The 13,634-nt window shown below is 41.1% G+C and overlaps 1 protein-coding gene across 1 annotated transcript in view; it reads left to right on the top strand.

Annotated features, from left to right (window-relative positions):
- The window catches only part of LOC126252451 (solute carrier family 22 member 7-like), a 105,863-nt gene that overhangs the window by 39,131 nt on the left and 53,098 nt on the right, over positions 1-13,634 (top strand). The gene's annotated exons all lie outside the window — the stretch shown is intronic.

Here is a 13,634-nt window from a genome sequence, read left to right as displayed (position 1 = left end):
CTGTCTCAAGATTTTACTGTCTCAAGATTTTACTGTCTCAAGATTTTACTGTCTCAAGATTTTACTGTCTCAAGATTTTACTGTCGCAAGATTTTACTGTCGCAAGATTTTACTGTCGCAAGATTTTACTGTCGCAAGATTTTACTGTCGCAAGATTTTACTGTCGCAAGATTTTACTGTCGCAAGATTTTACTGTCGCAAGATTTTACTGTCGCAAGATTTTACTGTCGCAAGATTTTACTGTCGCAAGATTTTACTGTCGCAAGATTTTACTGTCGCAAGATTTTACTGTCGCAAGATTTTACTGTCTCAAGATTTCACTGTCTTCGAAGCGGAATTATACGCGGTCTTGCGGCAGATGGAGCAGATGAGACGTTCTTAAAGTCCTAAATTCCTTCAGATCCTCTGAGTGCCCTTCACTGTCTACAACGCTTGTACCCGGCAGATATAGTAGTCCAGAATATCCAGGACGCCCTCCACCACCCACAACAGCTGGGGAATGAAGTGTCTGTCGACTGGGTGCCAGTGTACACTTGTAATACCACGCTATCGCCTTACCGTTGAAACAAAGAATATTGTCAGTGGGAAGTGTGTATCTGGAAGTGATAACAATAAGCTCCCTATAGTAAAGCCCACAACGCGGCAGTGGCCTACCTCGTTAGTCACGTCGACGGGACGAGGTCTTCCTTAGTAGTCTTTGCATTGGTCACAGCCCTATGGCGCATGGCTTCATGGCGAGAGGACCCTCTAACCTGTAGTGCTTGTGGCGTGCAGTTCACTGTGTGCCAAATTATATTTACTGTGTCTTATTTTCCAACCAGCGGGCAGCGGTGGATTTGCCGACGGATGTGACCTATATGTTTGGTGACTTTCAAACGAATGTGGTGAGAGTTTTAAGGTTTTGTGTTTTATCCAGCATGTTTCCGAAAATTATAGGGAGGTCTTCCTAACGTTAAGAGGGTGACCGGTTCACCCATGTTTTTTATTAGCGGTCAGCCAGTCACATTTCCTGATGCCTTTCTTTCAGTTCCTTTCTTTCAGTTCCTTTTTATTCATTTTAGTTATTTTTCATGTATGTAAGAACGCTGTTAACTTCGATGTATAGCGCCCATAAGCTACACACACACACACACACACACACACACACACACACACACACACACACACACACACACACATGCACGCACACACGCGCGCACGCGCACATATGCGCGCACATACAACATGACAATGTTGTGTTAGTGCACAAGGAACCAAAATGATCTGCTAGAAGATAAATGGGAGAGAGTGATAGCAACGTATGAATCCCTTTGACTGAAAGAGTACCATGCCTGCCACTTTTATATTTTTCAAAAATTTGAGTGAGATTTCTGTGGCTTTTGTAGATACTAAGATTTTCTTTTCTTCTGGGCCTGCAGCATACAATGTTTCACAATATATCATTCTACAAAGAATAATTCCAGATAAGCTGCAATAGTTTAATTAGTAGTGTTTCTTTTTTACTACAAGCGAGTTTCGGTTATAGCAGCATTCTCATGTAAACGTGTGGATGTTCCATTTGGCGAGTATGCTTAGCTTACGTTAATATAAGTTGCACATAAAGGTCAGTTCAGATATACTCGTATACTTACATTTAGTTGGAATAGATGCCCATAATGCGTCAGTGAGTAATCTGTTGACTATCTATTTGTTGCTAGATCGTTGTAATCACGTAAGCTCCATTTGCGTAGAATATTTTCGAGAAACAATTTTAATAGGTGGATTGACAGTTTGTTGTCGTTAATGCTTTATGTTTACCGTATAATCTTTGCTAGTGAGGGATGTTTCACTGATACTATAATTTTGCTCTGATTCGTAGTCTATGGTTACTCCTTATTTACTGTGTTTTTTATCCGTTCCATTGTCCAAAATATTAATAAAATTTTTCTAGATAATTTTTGTTTAAGTTAATTTCATTATGAGGATATAGTTCGGGTGAATTTTTTTTTGTGCATGTATATTTGTAATTCTTTCAGTATTTTCGTGGCATGTTCTTTTGGTACGTGCTTGACCTTAAACTCAGCAACAATAAAAATCATCACGTATTTGAAATTGACGGAAAACCAACTACTACAGACAGCATAACCAATGACAGTATTTGTAATCCAAAATGGCAAAAATGTCTATTTCAAAACAGTACTCAGTGGAATAATCAATTCAACACTCGAAATGAGCGGATCAAGAGGAATGTTTCATACGAGTTGTCGGCTTTAGTCAGTGGGGTGATGTTTATAGCTACTGTCACGTCACCTTTTGGTGCATATAATCACAGTGTCGAGGTTAGATGGTGAAGCCAACGAATTTGAAAGAAGGGAAAAATAAAATTGGTTGTGGTGACACACTCATCTGTAACTTAGCTCGAGATATAGGTAAGGATGGAAAGTAACTGTCTGTGAGTTGGCGAAGCCAACGAACGTGATAGTAAAATAATCTTTTAGTGATGACAGGCTGATGTGTAGCTTTGCCTGAGGCTTAGGTCAGGTTGGAAGGTGACAGTCTGTGAGTTAGCAAACTCTGGTTGTAGTGCCGCAGTGATCCGTACCTTAGCCCGTTTGGGGGAAAAAAATCGCCTTTACCATCACTTCATAGTGCCCATATTGTTTACGGCATTTTTCGCATCTTTCTAAAGTCTCGTTGTTGTTGGAATAGAACTGGTTTAAAATTCCCAGCTCTTCTCGTTCATAGATTTCACTATATATATATATATATATATATATATATATATATATATCGAACATGTCAAGGAAGCTCCAAAGATACTGACCGACCGCCGTGTCATCCTCAGCCTATAGGGATCACTGTATGCGTATGACTCCTCAGTCAAGTAGCTCTTCAATTTTCCAAGTGTACCCACTTGCCAACAGTGCTCGGGAGGCCGGACGATCACCCATCCAAGTGCTGGCCAGGCCCGATAGCGCTTAACTTCGGTGATCTGACAGGAGCCGGTGTCACCATTGCGGCAAGGCCATTGGCACCTCAATATACAGGGTGTTACAAAAAGGTACGGCCAAACTTTCAGGAAACATTCCTCACACACAAATAAAGAAAAGATGTTATGCGGACATGTGTCCGGAAACGCTTAATTTCCATGTTAGAGCTCATTTTAGTTTCGTCAATATGTACTGTACTTCCTCAAAAATGGTTCAAATGGCTCTGAGCACTATGGGACTTAACATCTATGGTCATCAGTCCCCTAGAACTTAGAACTACTTAAACCTAACTAACCTAAGGACATCACACAACACCCAGCCATCACGAGGCAGAGAAAATCCCTGACCCCGCCGGTAATCGAACCCGGGAACCCGGGCGTGGGAAGCGAGAACGCTATCGCACGACCACGAGATGCGGGCTCTGTACTTCCTCGATTGACCACCAGTTGGCCCAATTGAAGGAAGGTAATGTTGACTTCGGTGCTTGTGATGACATGTGACTCATTGCTCTACAGTACTAGCATCAAGCACATCAGTACGTAGCAGCAACAGGTTAGTGTTCATCACGAACGTGGTTTTGCAGTCAGTGTAATGTTTACAAATGCGGAGTTGGCAGATGCTCATTTGATGTATGGATTAGCACGGGGCCATAGCCGTGGCGCGGTACGTTTGTATCGAGACAGATTTCCAGAACGAAGGTGTCCCGACAGGAAGACGTTCGAAGCAATTGATCGGCGTCTTAGGGAGCACGGAACATTCCAGCCTATGACTCGCGACTGGGGAAGACCTAGAACGACGAGGACACCTGCAATCGACGAGGCAATTCTTCGTGCAGTTGACAATAACCTAAATAACAGCGTCAGAGAAGTTGCTGCTGTACAAGATAACGTTGACCACGTCACTGTATGGAGAGTGCTACGGGAGAACGAGTTGTTTCCGTACCATGTGCAGCGTGTGCAGGCACTATCAGCAGCTGATTGGCCTCCACGGGTACACTTCTGCGAATGGTTCATCCAACAATGTGTCAATCCGTATTTCAGTGCAAATGTTCTCTTTACGGATGATGCTTCATTCCAACGTGATCAGATTGTAAATTTTCACAATCAACATGTGTGGGCTGACGAGAATCCGCACGCAGTTGTGCAATCACGTCATCAACACAGATTTTCTGTGAACGTTTGGGCAGGCATTGTTGGTGATGTTTTGATTGGGCCCACTGTTCTTCCACCTACGCTCAATGGATCACGTTATCGTGATTTCATACGGGATACTCTACCTGTGCTGCTAGAACATGTGCCTTTACAAGTACAACACAACATGTGGTTCATGCACGATGGAGCTCCTGCACATTTCAGTCGAAGTGTTCGTACGCTTCTCAACAACAGATTCGGTGACCGATGTATTGGTAGAGGCGGACCAATTCCATGGCCTCCACGCTCTCCTGACCTCAACCCTCTTGACTTTCATTTATGGGGGCATTTGAAAGCTCTTGTCTACACAACCCCGGTACCAAATGTAGAGATTCTTCGTGCTCGTATTGTGGACGGCTGTGATACAATACGCCATTCTCCAGGGGTGCGTCAGCGCATCAGGGATTCCATGTGACGGAGGGTGGATGCATGTATCCTCGCTAACGGAGGACATTTTGAACATTTCCTGTAACAAAGTGTTTGAAGTCACGCTGGTACGTTCTGTTGCTGTGTGTTTCCATTCCATGATTAATGTGATTTGAAGATAAGTAATAAAATGACCTCTAACATGGAAACCAATCGTTTCCGGACACATGTCGACATAACATATTTTCTTTCTTTGTGTGTGAGGAATGTTTCCTCAAAGTTTGGCGGTACCTTTTTGTAACACCCTGTATAGTCCTACAAAATATATAGGTCAGAAACTGTATAGAAAACGGGACACCTAAAAACCAAACCATACACAAAGACATAAAATGAACAAGAGGAAACAAAACTAAACAAAATGCAACATACATACTAACAATATACGCGGAACAAATATCCAATAAAATAAACCAAATCTTAAACAAAACAACCATAATACTAGCTTTTCCAAAAAAGAGCAATTTAAAAACGAAAATTCGATCCGGAAAACCAAAATACCGGTTTTGCCAAACCACACATAAAAAAATTTCGTGTAAAGACTGGGCAAAATTATGATCGGTCAAACAGAATGACTTTTCAGCATTATATGCAAAGAACACGAACGAAATTGCGACACCAATCACTCAAGCTGTTACCTGCATCTCAAAAACCAAAACCACACAGCAAAACATATCGAGAATAAACATTATAAATTCTACACAGAGTACCAAAAACTATAAATACATATGCATACACAAAATCGGTCAAACGATATCCTTAATGAACAAATAGATTTCAAACATAGAAATTATCTAGAAAGTTTTATCACAGCCTAATACAGATTATGATTTTATTGACATTTTGGAAAACAGGAACAAATGGCTCTGAGCACTATGGGACTTAACTTCTTTGGTCATCAGTCCCCTAGAACTTAGAACTACTTAAACCTAACTAACCTAAGGACATCACACACATCCATGCGCGAGGCAGGATTCGAATCCAGCTGTCGAAAATGTTTCACGAAAATATTTTGTACCAATAGAACGAACGTGATGATGATCATGATCTAGCAGCAAATAGTCGGTCGACGGTTCACTCAGTGCTGCAATACGGGCATCTAGGCTAAGTACACTCACCAAATGCAACATCTACAAGTTTATGTGAGAATGGCGCTATAGCCGAAATAGGCTTGTAGCAAAGAAGAAACCTGTCTAATTAAACTATTGCAGCTTACCTGGAATTATTAATTATAAAAAAGAGAAGATATTAGAATAACAGTGTGCGGATTGCGAAAGCATTTTCGATGTGCTGGTCGACAGTGGATGTGTACGCATAGCAAGCGCGCTGAAAGGCACACATAGTTGACGGACTCAGAAGGGTGTAAAAGCTTGATGATGATTTTACAAATTGTGTGTGATGATGACGCTAGCTCTGATATGTTTCTTGGACTGCACTGTATCTACATCTACATGTGTGTAAATACTCAGCAAGCCAGCTTACAGTGCACGTCTGTGGTTACATCTTACCAATATTGTTGATTTTCATTCCTCTTCCATTCGCGTATTCAGCAAGGGAAAAGGGAGTGTCTAAACGCCTCTGTATGTCCCCAGGTTTCTCTGATCTTACCGTCGTAATCCCCACTAGCTTTATGGCACAGTGATCATCTAATGAAGGGTCTCTAAATTTACTAACATGCTTTTGCGAGAAATGTCGTCTTTGTTCTAAGGAGATCCATTTCAGTTCCCCGATCATTTCTGTTACACTTCCCTATAGGCTATACTGACTTGTTAAGAGTTTAGCAGTACGTCTCTGAAATTTTCGACTTTTGTTGTAATGCCTACTTGATAATAACTCAATACCAGAGGAATATTCTTCAATTGGTCGCACTAGCGTCTAGTACGCGATTTCCCTTAAAGGTGCATTACATTGTCCCAGAACATTTCCAACAGTTCTGAGTCTTCCATTCCCATTGCGTAATACTGTTTTTATATGATTGTCCCGTTTCATATTACTAATTAGTATTAGACAATACATATATGATGTCACGTGCTCAAGAAGATCACATCTAGTTTTGTAATTAGGTCCTTTTGGGTACTTAACCTTGCAATGTCAGCGAACTCTTACAGTGCTGGTAATTCTATCTTGTAAATCATTTTTGTATGTTGAAAAGATTACAGATACTATTACACTTCCTGGGGCCGTTCCGATGCTACTTCCGCTTGTGTGTAACATTCGCAGTTCAGTATATAGTAATGCGTTCTTTTAGTCAAATACCAGTAAACCTCCAATTCTTTAAAGAATCGAACTTCCGAGTATAAAGCAGCTTCAGAGTTCTCGTGAGTTAATGTGTTAAATACACTGAAGGAAAAAAAAATCGCAACATCAGAAAATAATTAATGTAGAGTAATGAAATTTCGGGAATACGTTTGTCTAGGTAACATATTTAAGTAACTAACGTTACAAGATCACAGGAGAAAAGCCGTTGCAGATGTGAGAAGCTGATACATTTATAACCGGTGTAAGAGCCAGAATGTTGAATTCAAGCATGCAAACATGCATGCATTGTGTTGTACAGGTGCCGTATGTCAGTTTGTGGCATTGAGTTCCATCCCGTGGCGCTTGGTCGGTTAATAAACGGATAGTAAATGCTGTTTGTGGATGGCGCTGGAGTTGTCGTCCGATGATGTCCCATATGTGCTTGACTGGAGACATATCTGGTGATCGAGCAGGCCAGGAAAACATGTAGAGCAACTGTATAGCATTTTGAATTACAACAGCGGTATGTAGGCGAGCGTTATCCTGTTGGAATACCCTCCTGGACTGCTGTGCATGAACGGTAGCACAACAGGTCATACCACAAGGCTTCCTCCTATCCAACACACAGTCATCACTGGCACTAAGACAGAACCAGATGTAATCAAAAACACAACAGACCTCAATCCTGCTCTCCACTGAGCTCTCGCTTGACGCGCAAAGGGCGGTGGTTTGGAATCAGTGGGATGTACGCTACAGGATATGTGTCACGGAGTTATCCTTGCAGTAACAGATTTGTAACAGTTAGTTGTCACTGTGGCGCCAACTGATGGTCAAATTGCTGCTGCAAATGCGGTACGACGCGCCAGAGCTATACACAAAACACGGAGGTCTTTCTTCTAGATAGTGTCACGTGGCGTCCGGAGACCGGTTTTCCTGCGACCGTAATTTCTCGTGGCAACTGCTGCCAGCACCCCTGCCAAGTCATTCCAGCTTCTCGTAGCCCTCCTACACTAGCTCGTTCAAACTCAGTGGAGTATTGATAATGGCGCCTTCGTCGCCTTAAAGGTATTCCTAACTAACATCAACTCAGCACGTCTAGTCTCAAAGGTAACTAACGCTCACTAACGCTCACGATCGTTTCAGCGTATATTTAAAGCAAACCTATATTCGTCCTCCTAGCAGCGCTACTAGGGCAATTCTTGAGAGATTGGCGCGAAATCTTAATAGATATCATCTTTCAGATGTAGAAACATGCCTACTGACATTAGTTTGTCACGTAAATCCTCCTTGGTTTTGAATTTTTATTTAGTCACAAAGGGTCTGAGCACTATGGGACTTCTGAGGTCATCAGTCCCCTAGAACTTAGAACTACTTAAACCTCACTAAGGACATCACACACATCCATGCCCGTGGCAGGACTCGAACCTGCGACTGTAGCGGTCTCGCGGTTCCAGACTGTAGCGCCTAGAACCGCTCGGCCACCCCGGCAGCCATATTTAGTCAGTTTACTATTTTGTCGTTAAGCACGTAAGCGAGAAAGTTGCGAAAACTTTGAAGTTATGTATAAATTTTGTTTAAAGTTGCTGTTGTTGTGGTCTTCAGTCCTGAGACTGGTTTGATGCAGCTCTCCATGCTACCCTATCCTGTGCAAGATTCTTCATCTCCCAGTACTTACTGCAACCCACATCCTTCTGAATCTGCTTAGTGTATTCATCTCTTGGTCTCCCTCTACGATTTTTACCCTCCAAGCTGCCCTCCGATGCTAAATTTGTGATCCCTTGATGTCTCAGAACATGTCCCTTCTTTTTGTCAAGTTGTGCCACATACTCCTCTTCTCCCCAATTCTATTCAATACTTCATCATTAATTATGTGGCCTACCCATCTAATCTTCAGCTTCTTCTGTAGCACCACCTTTCGAAAGCTTCTATTCTCTTCTTGTCCAAACTATTTATCGTCCATGTTTCACTCCCATACATGGCTACACTCCATACAAATACTTTCAGAAACGACTTCCTGACGCTTAAATCTATACTCGATGTTAACAAATTTCTCTTCTTCCGAAACGCTTTCCTTGCCATTGCTAGTTTACATTTTATATCCCCTCTACTTCTACCATCATCAGTTATTTTGCTCCCCAAATAGCAAAACTCCTTTACTACTTTAAGTGCCTCATTTCCTAATCTAATTCCCTCAGCATCACCTGACTTAATTCGACTACATTCCACTATCCTCGTTTTGCTTTTGTTGATGTTCATCTTATATCCTCCTTTCAAGACACTGTCCATTCCATTCAACTGCTCTTCCAAGTCCTTTGCTGTCTCTGATAGAATTACAATGTCATCGGCGAACCCCAAAGTTTTTATTTCTTCTCCATGGATTTTAATACCTACTCCGAATTTTTCTTTCGTTTCCTTTACTGCTTGCTCAATATACAGATTGAATAACATCGGGGAGAGCCTACAAACCTGTCTCACTCCCTTCCCAACCACTGCTTCCCTTTCATGCCCCTCGACCCTTGTAACTGCCATCTGGTTCCTGTACAAATTGTAAATAGCCTTTCGCTCCCTGTATTTTACCCCCGCCACCTTTAGAATTTGAAAGAGAGTATTCCAGTCAACATTGTCAAAAGCTTTCTCTAAGTCTACAAATGCTAGAAACGTAGGTTTGCCTTTCCTTAATCTTTCTTCTAAGATAAGTCGTAAGGTCAGTATTGCCTCACGTGTTCCAATATTTCTACGGAATCCAAACTGATCTTCTCCGAGGTCTGCTTCTACTAGTTTTTCCATTCGTCTGTAGAGAATTCGCGTTAGCATTTTGCAGCTGTGACTTATTAAACTGATAGTTCGGTAATTTTCACATCTGTCAACACCTGCTTTCTTTGGGATTGGAATTATTATATTATTCTTGAAGTCTGAGGGTATTTTGCCTGTCTCATACATCCTGTTCACCAGATGGTAGAGTTGTCAGGACTGGCTCTCCCAAGGCCGTCAGTAGTTCTAATGGAATGTTGTCTACTCCCGGGGCCTTGTTTCGACTCAGGTCTTTCAGTGCCCTGTCAAACTCTTCACGCAGTATTGTATCTCCCATTTCGTCTTCATCTACATTCTCTTCCATTTCTATAATATTGTCCTGAAGTACATCGCCCTTGTATAGACCCTCTATACACTCCTTCCACCTTTCTGCTTCCCCTTCTTTGCTTAGGACTGGGTTTCCATCTGAGCTCTTGATATTCATACAAGTGGTTCACTTTTCTCCAAAGGTCTCTTCAATATTCCTGTAGGCAGTATCTATCTTACCCCTCGTGAGATAAGCCTCTACATCCTTACATTTGTCCTCTAGCCATCCCTGCTTAGCCATTTTGCACTTCCTGTCAATCTCATTTTTGAGACGTTTGTATTCCTTTTTGCCTGCTTCATTTTCTGCATTTTTGTATTTTCTTCTTTCATCAATTAAATTCAGTATCTCTTCTGTTACCCAAGGATTTCTACTAGCCCTCGTCTTTTTACCTACTTGATCCTCTGCTGCGTTCACTACTTCATCCCTCAGAGCCATCCATTCTTCTTCTACTGTATTTCTTTCCCCCATTCCTGTCAATTGTTCCCTTATGCTCTCCCTGAAACTCTGTACAACCTCTGGTTTAATCAGTTTATCCAGGTCCCATCTCCTTAAATTCCTACCTTTTTTCAGTTTCTTCAGTTTTAATCTACAGTTCATAACCAATAGATTGTAGTCAGAGTCCACATGTGCCCCTGGAAATGTCTTACAATTTAAAACCTGGTTCCTAAATCTCTGTCTTACCATTATATAATCTATCTGAAACCTTCTAGTATCTTCAGGATTCTTCCATGTATACAACCTTCTTTCATGATTCTTGAACCAAGTGTTAGCTATGATTAAGTGATGCTCTGTGCAAAATTCTACCAGGCGGGTTCCTCTTTCATTTCTTAGCCCCAATCCATATTCACCTACTACGTTTCCTTCTCTCCCTTTTCCTACTCTCGAATTCCAGTCACCCATGACTATTAAATTTTCGTCTCCCTTCACTACCTGAATAATTTCTTTTATCTCATCATACATTTCTTCGATTTCTTCATCATCTGCAGAGCTAGTGGGCATATAAACTTGTACTACTGTAGTAGGCGTGGGCTTCGTGTCTATCTTGGCCACAATAATGCGTTCACTATGCTGTTTGCAGTAGCTTACCCGCACTCCTATTTTTTTATTCATTATTAAACCTACTCCTGCATCACCCCTATTTGATTTTGTGTTTATAACCCTGTATTCACCTGACCAAAAGTCTTGTTCCTCCTGCCACCGAACTTCACTAATTCCCACTATATCTAACTTATAACCTATCCATTTCCCTTTTTAAATTTTCTAATCTACCTGCCCAGTTAAGGGATCTGACATTCGATGCTCCGATCCGCAGAACGCCAGTTTTCTTTTTTCTGATAACGATGTCCTCTTGAGTAGTCCCCGCCCGGAGATCCGAATGGGGGACTATTTTACCTCCGGAATATTTTACCCAAGTGGACGCCATCATCATTTATCATACAGTAAAGCTGCATGCCCTCGGGAAAAATTACGGCCGTAGTTTCCCCTTGCTTTCAGCCGTTCGCAAGGTCCATGGTTCATGGGGAAGTTGCTATGTGTTCTCACTCTCAAATAATGGATGGAGGAGAAAGTACGGTAAAACCTGAGACCTTAACTTTTAATTCACTTACGTGTTTTCATTGGGCCGGCCGGAGTGGCCGAGCGGTTCTAGGCGCTACAGTGTGGAACCACGCGACCGCTACGGTCGCAGGTTCGAATCCTGCCTCGGGCATGGATGTGTGTGTTGTCTTTAGGTTAGTTAGGTTTAAGTAGTTCTAAGTTCTAGGGGACTGATGGCCTCAGAAGTTAAGTCCCATAGTGCTCAGAGCCATTTGAACCATTTTTTTGTTTTCAGTGGTCAATAAGTTCGCAAATTAAGGTTATTCACCCATGGGGTACCCCTTCGAATGAATGGAAGAATCCTGAAAACAAGAAAAATGTTTTATTATACTGCAGAAATATGTGAAAACACATGGGGGTCATTAAATATACTGCCAAGGGATCCGATAAATCTATTTGAGTTCCAAAACAGGTTTTTAAGAAATATAATTTTTTCAAGGATTCAGAATTTTGCTGGTTTAAGAGAAGTTCTCAAGGACTGATCATAATAAAACACCGAGAACACATTTTATTAAGAACATGAATCACAGACGAAGTAGTTGTCGTCTTCCTCAGCACTGGAACATTGTTGATATGTCCAGACACAAGATAGACGCCCCTCCACATTTCCTTTGATAAAGAGTCTGAATATAGCCTATTAAAAATTATGCATACTTCGTCTGGGTGTTCTTCCCCTGATGAAGTCGAAGAACTTTGACTTTAAATTTTTTTGAGCTGTTGTAGTCCTTCCACCTATCGTTGTCTGCTTCTTCGCCTTTATTTATTCCCCACAAAAAGCTTTAGTTTTCAATTTTCCTAATCTTCGCTATCATTTCTAGCTTTTTCTTCAACTTTCAAATAATTTTTGTGTGGAGAGGAGGTCAGTATTCGTGCTTTGCCTTTACTCTCAAGTCAGCCTTCTGAGGCAGGTTTAAAAGTTTTTACTAAACCGGTTTTGCCAAAGCCAGTATATCCGAATGAGCACATAGTGCGAGACTGAACATAACATGGCGTTGGAAAGTTGGAATTAAGTTAATGTGCATCACACAAACATTAAAATACACTGATAAACAAGCTGAACCGAAAAAAATCAGATAACTTTTTTATGAAGTAATACATCTCTTCGAGACACTGCTCCAAGAAGCACCAACACTGATTAAAATTTCAGCAAAAATTTGAGAATGTTTAGAAGGGAAAGCAAAAGGCGACAGATTACAGGCAGTTAATCAGAATTCCAAGAATGACGGTTGCCATTAGTTATGAGCGTCAGCAAACTGATGGCAGCACTAGTCACGGAAATCTGAAGCTACCCACTTTATACCCGGTTTTACACTACTTTCCCCTATAAAATCCGAGTGCCTTTCTGCATCAAGAATTACGCAGCCTTAGACATTCATACAGTTGGTAAGTGTAATATTGTCTTAATATGCTACACTTTTACCGTTAGATTGTACCTCTTAATGAGTAAGATGATAACAGCATTTTAATTTTTTAAATTTGGTCAGTAATTATATGAAGTATTGAAAATCAATGACTTGTTGCTCCTGGACGTCGTTAGATAGGTAACCTACAACTGTGATGGAGTGACGGTGTCCCGAGATAGCTGTTTAGTGATGTAAATTTCCTCGGCCACATATCTGCGAAGATATTCGATCGTATTTTGCTTAGGAGCCGAACACGTTACAGAAATCTAGAAGTAGAGGATATTTAAATTTTGTACAAAATTTGTGGTATTCAAAGGGAGGTACATGAACTACAAGTTAATTCTAACCAGCGACAGTTGAACTGTGGATAGGTTCGCTAACCATTGTTGCTACATAAATTTAAAATAGGTTAAATTAACTTTAGGAAGACAACTGCTAATATTTTTCGTGTGATTTATAATTTCGCAATCATGTTACGAGAGAAAAAGCAAACGATCAAACTTCAGTGAGATTCCTCTGAGAAGAGGTTTTGTGGTTTTATTCTTTGAACTAAAATAACAATTAGCATTTAAAGCAACATCCAGAGGACAGGTTTGTTTCATTATCAAAGTCCTGTTAGTTATATTGAAACCAAACAAGAGGGACATAAGAGACAAGAAAATCATATCACTTGGGGTAACTTCGTATGCACATTAAC

This window comes from Schistocerca nitens, chromosome 4, assembly GCF_023898315.1.
Source record: "Schistocerca nitens isolate TAMUIC-IGC-003100 chromosome 4, iqSchNite1.1, whole genome shotgun sequence".
Classification (NCBI taxonomy): Eukaryota; Metazoa; Arthropoda; class Insecta; order Orthoptera; family Acrididae; genus Schistocerca; species Schistocerca nitens.
The sequence above is the reverse complement of the archived record's forward strand: the minus strand, read 5'-3'. Positions and strand labels throughout refer to the sequence as shown.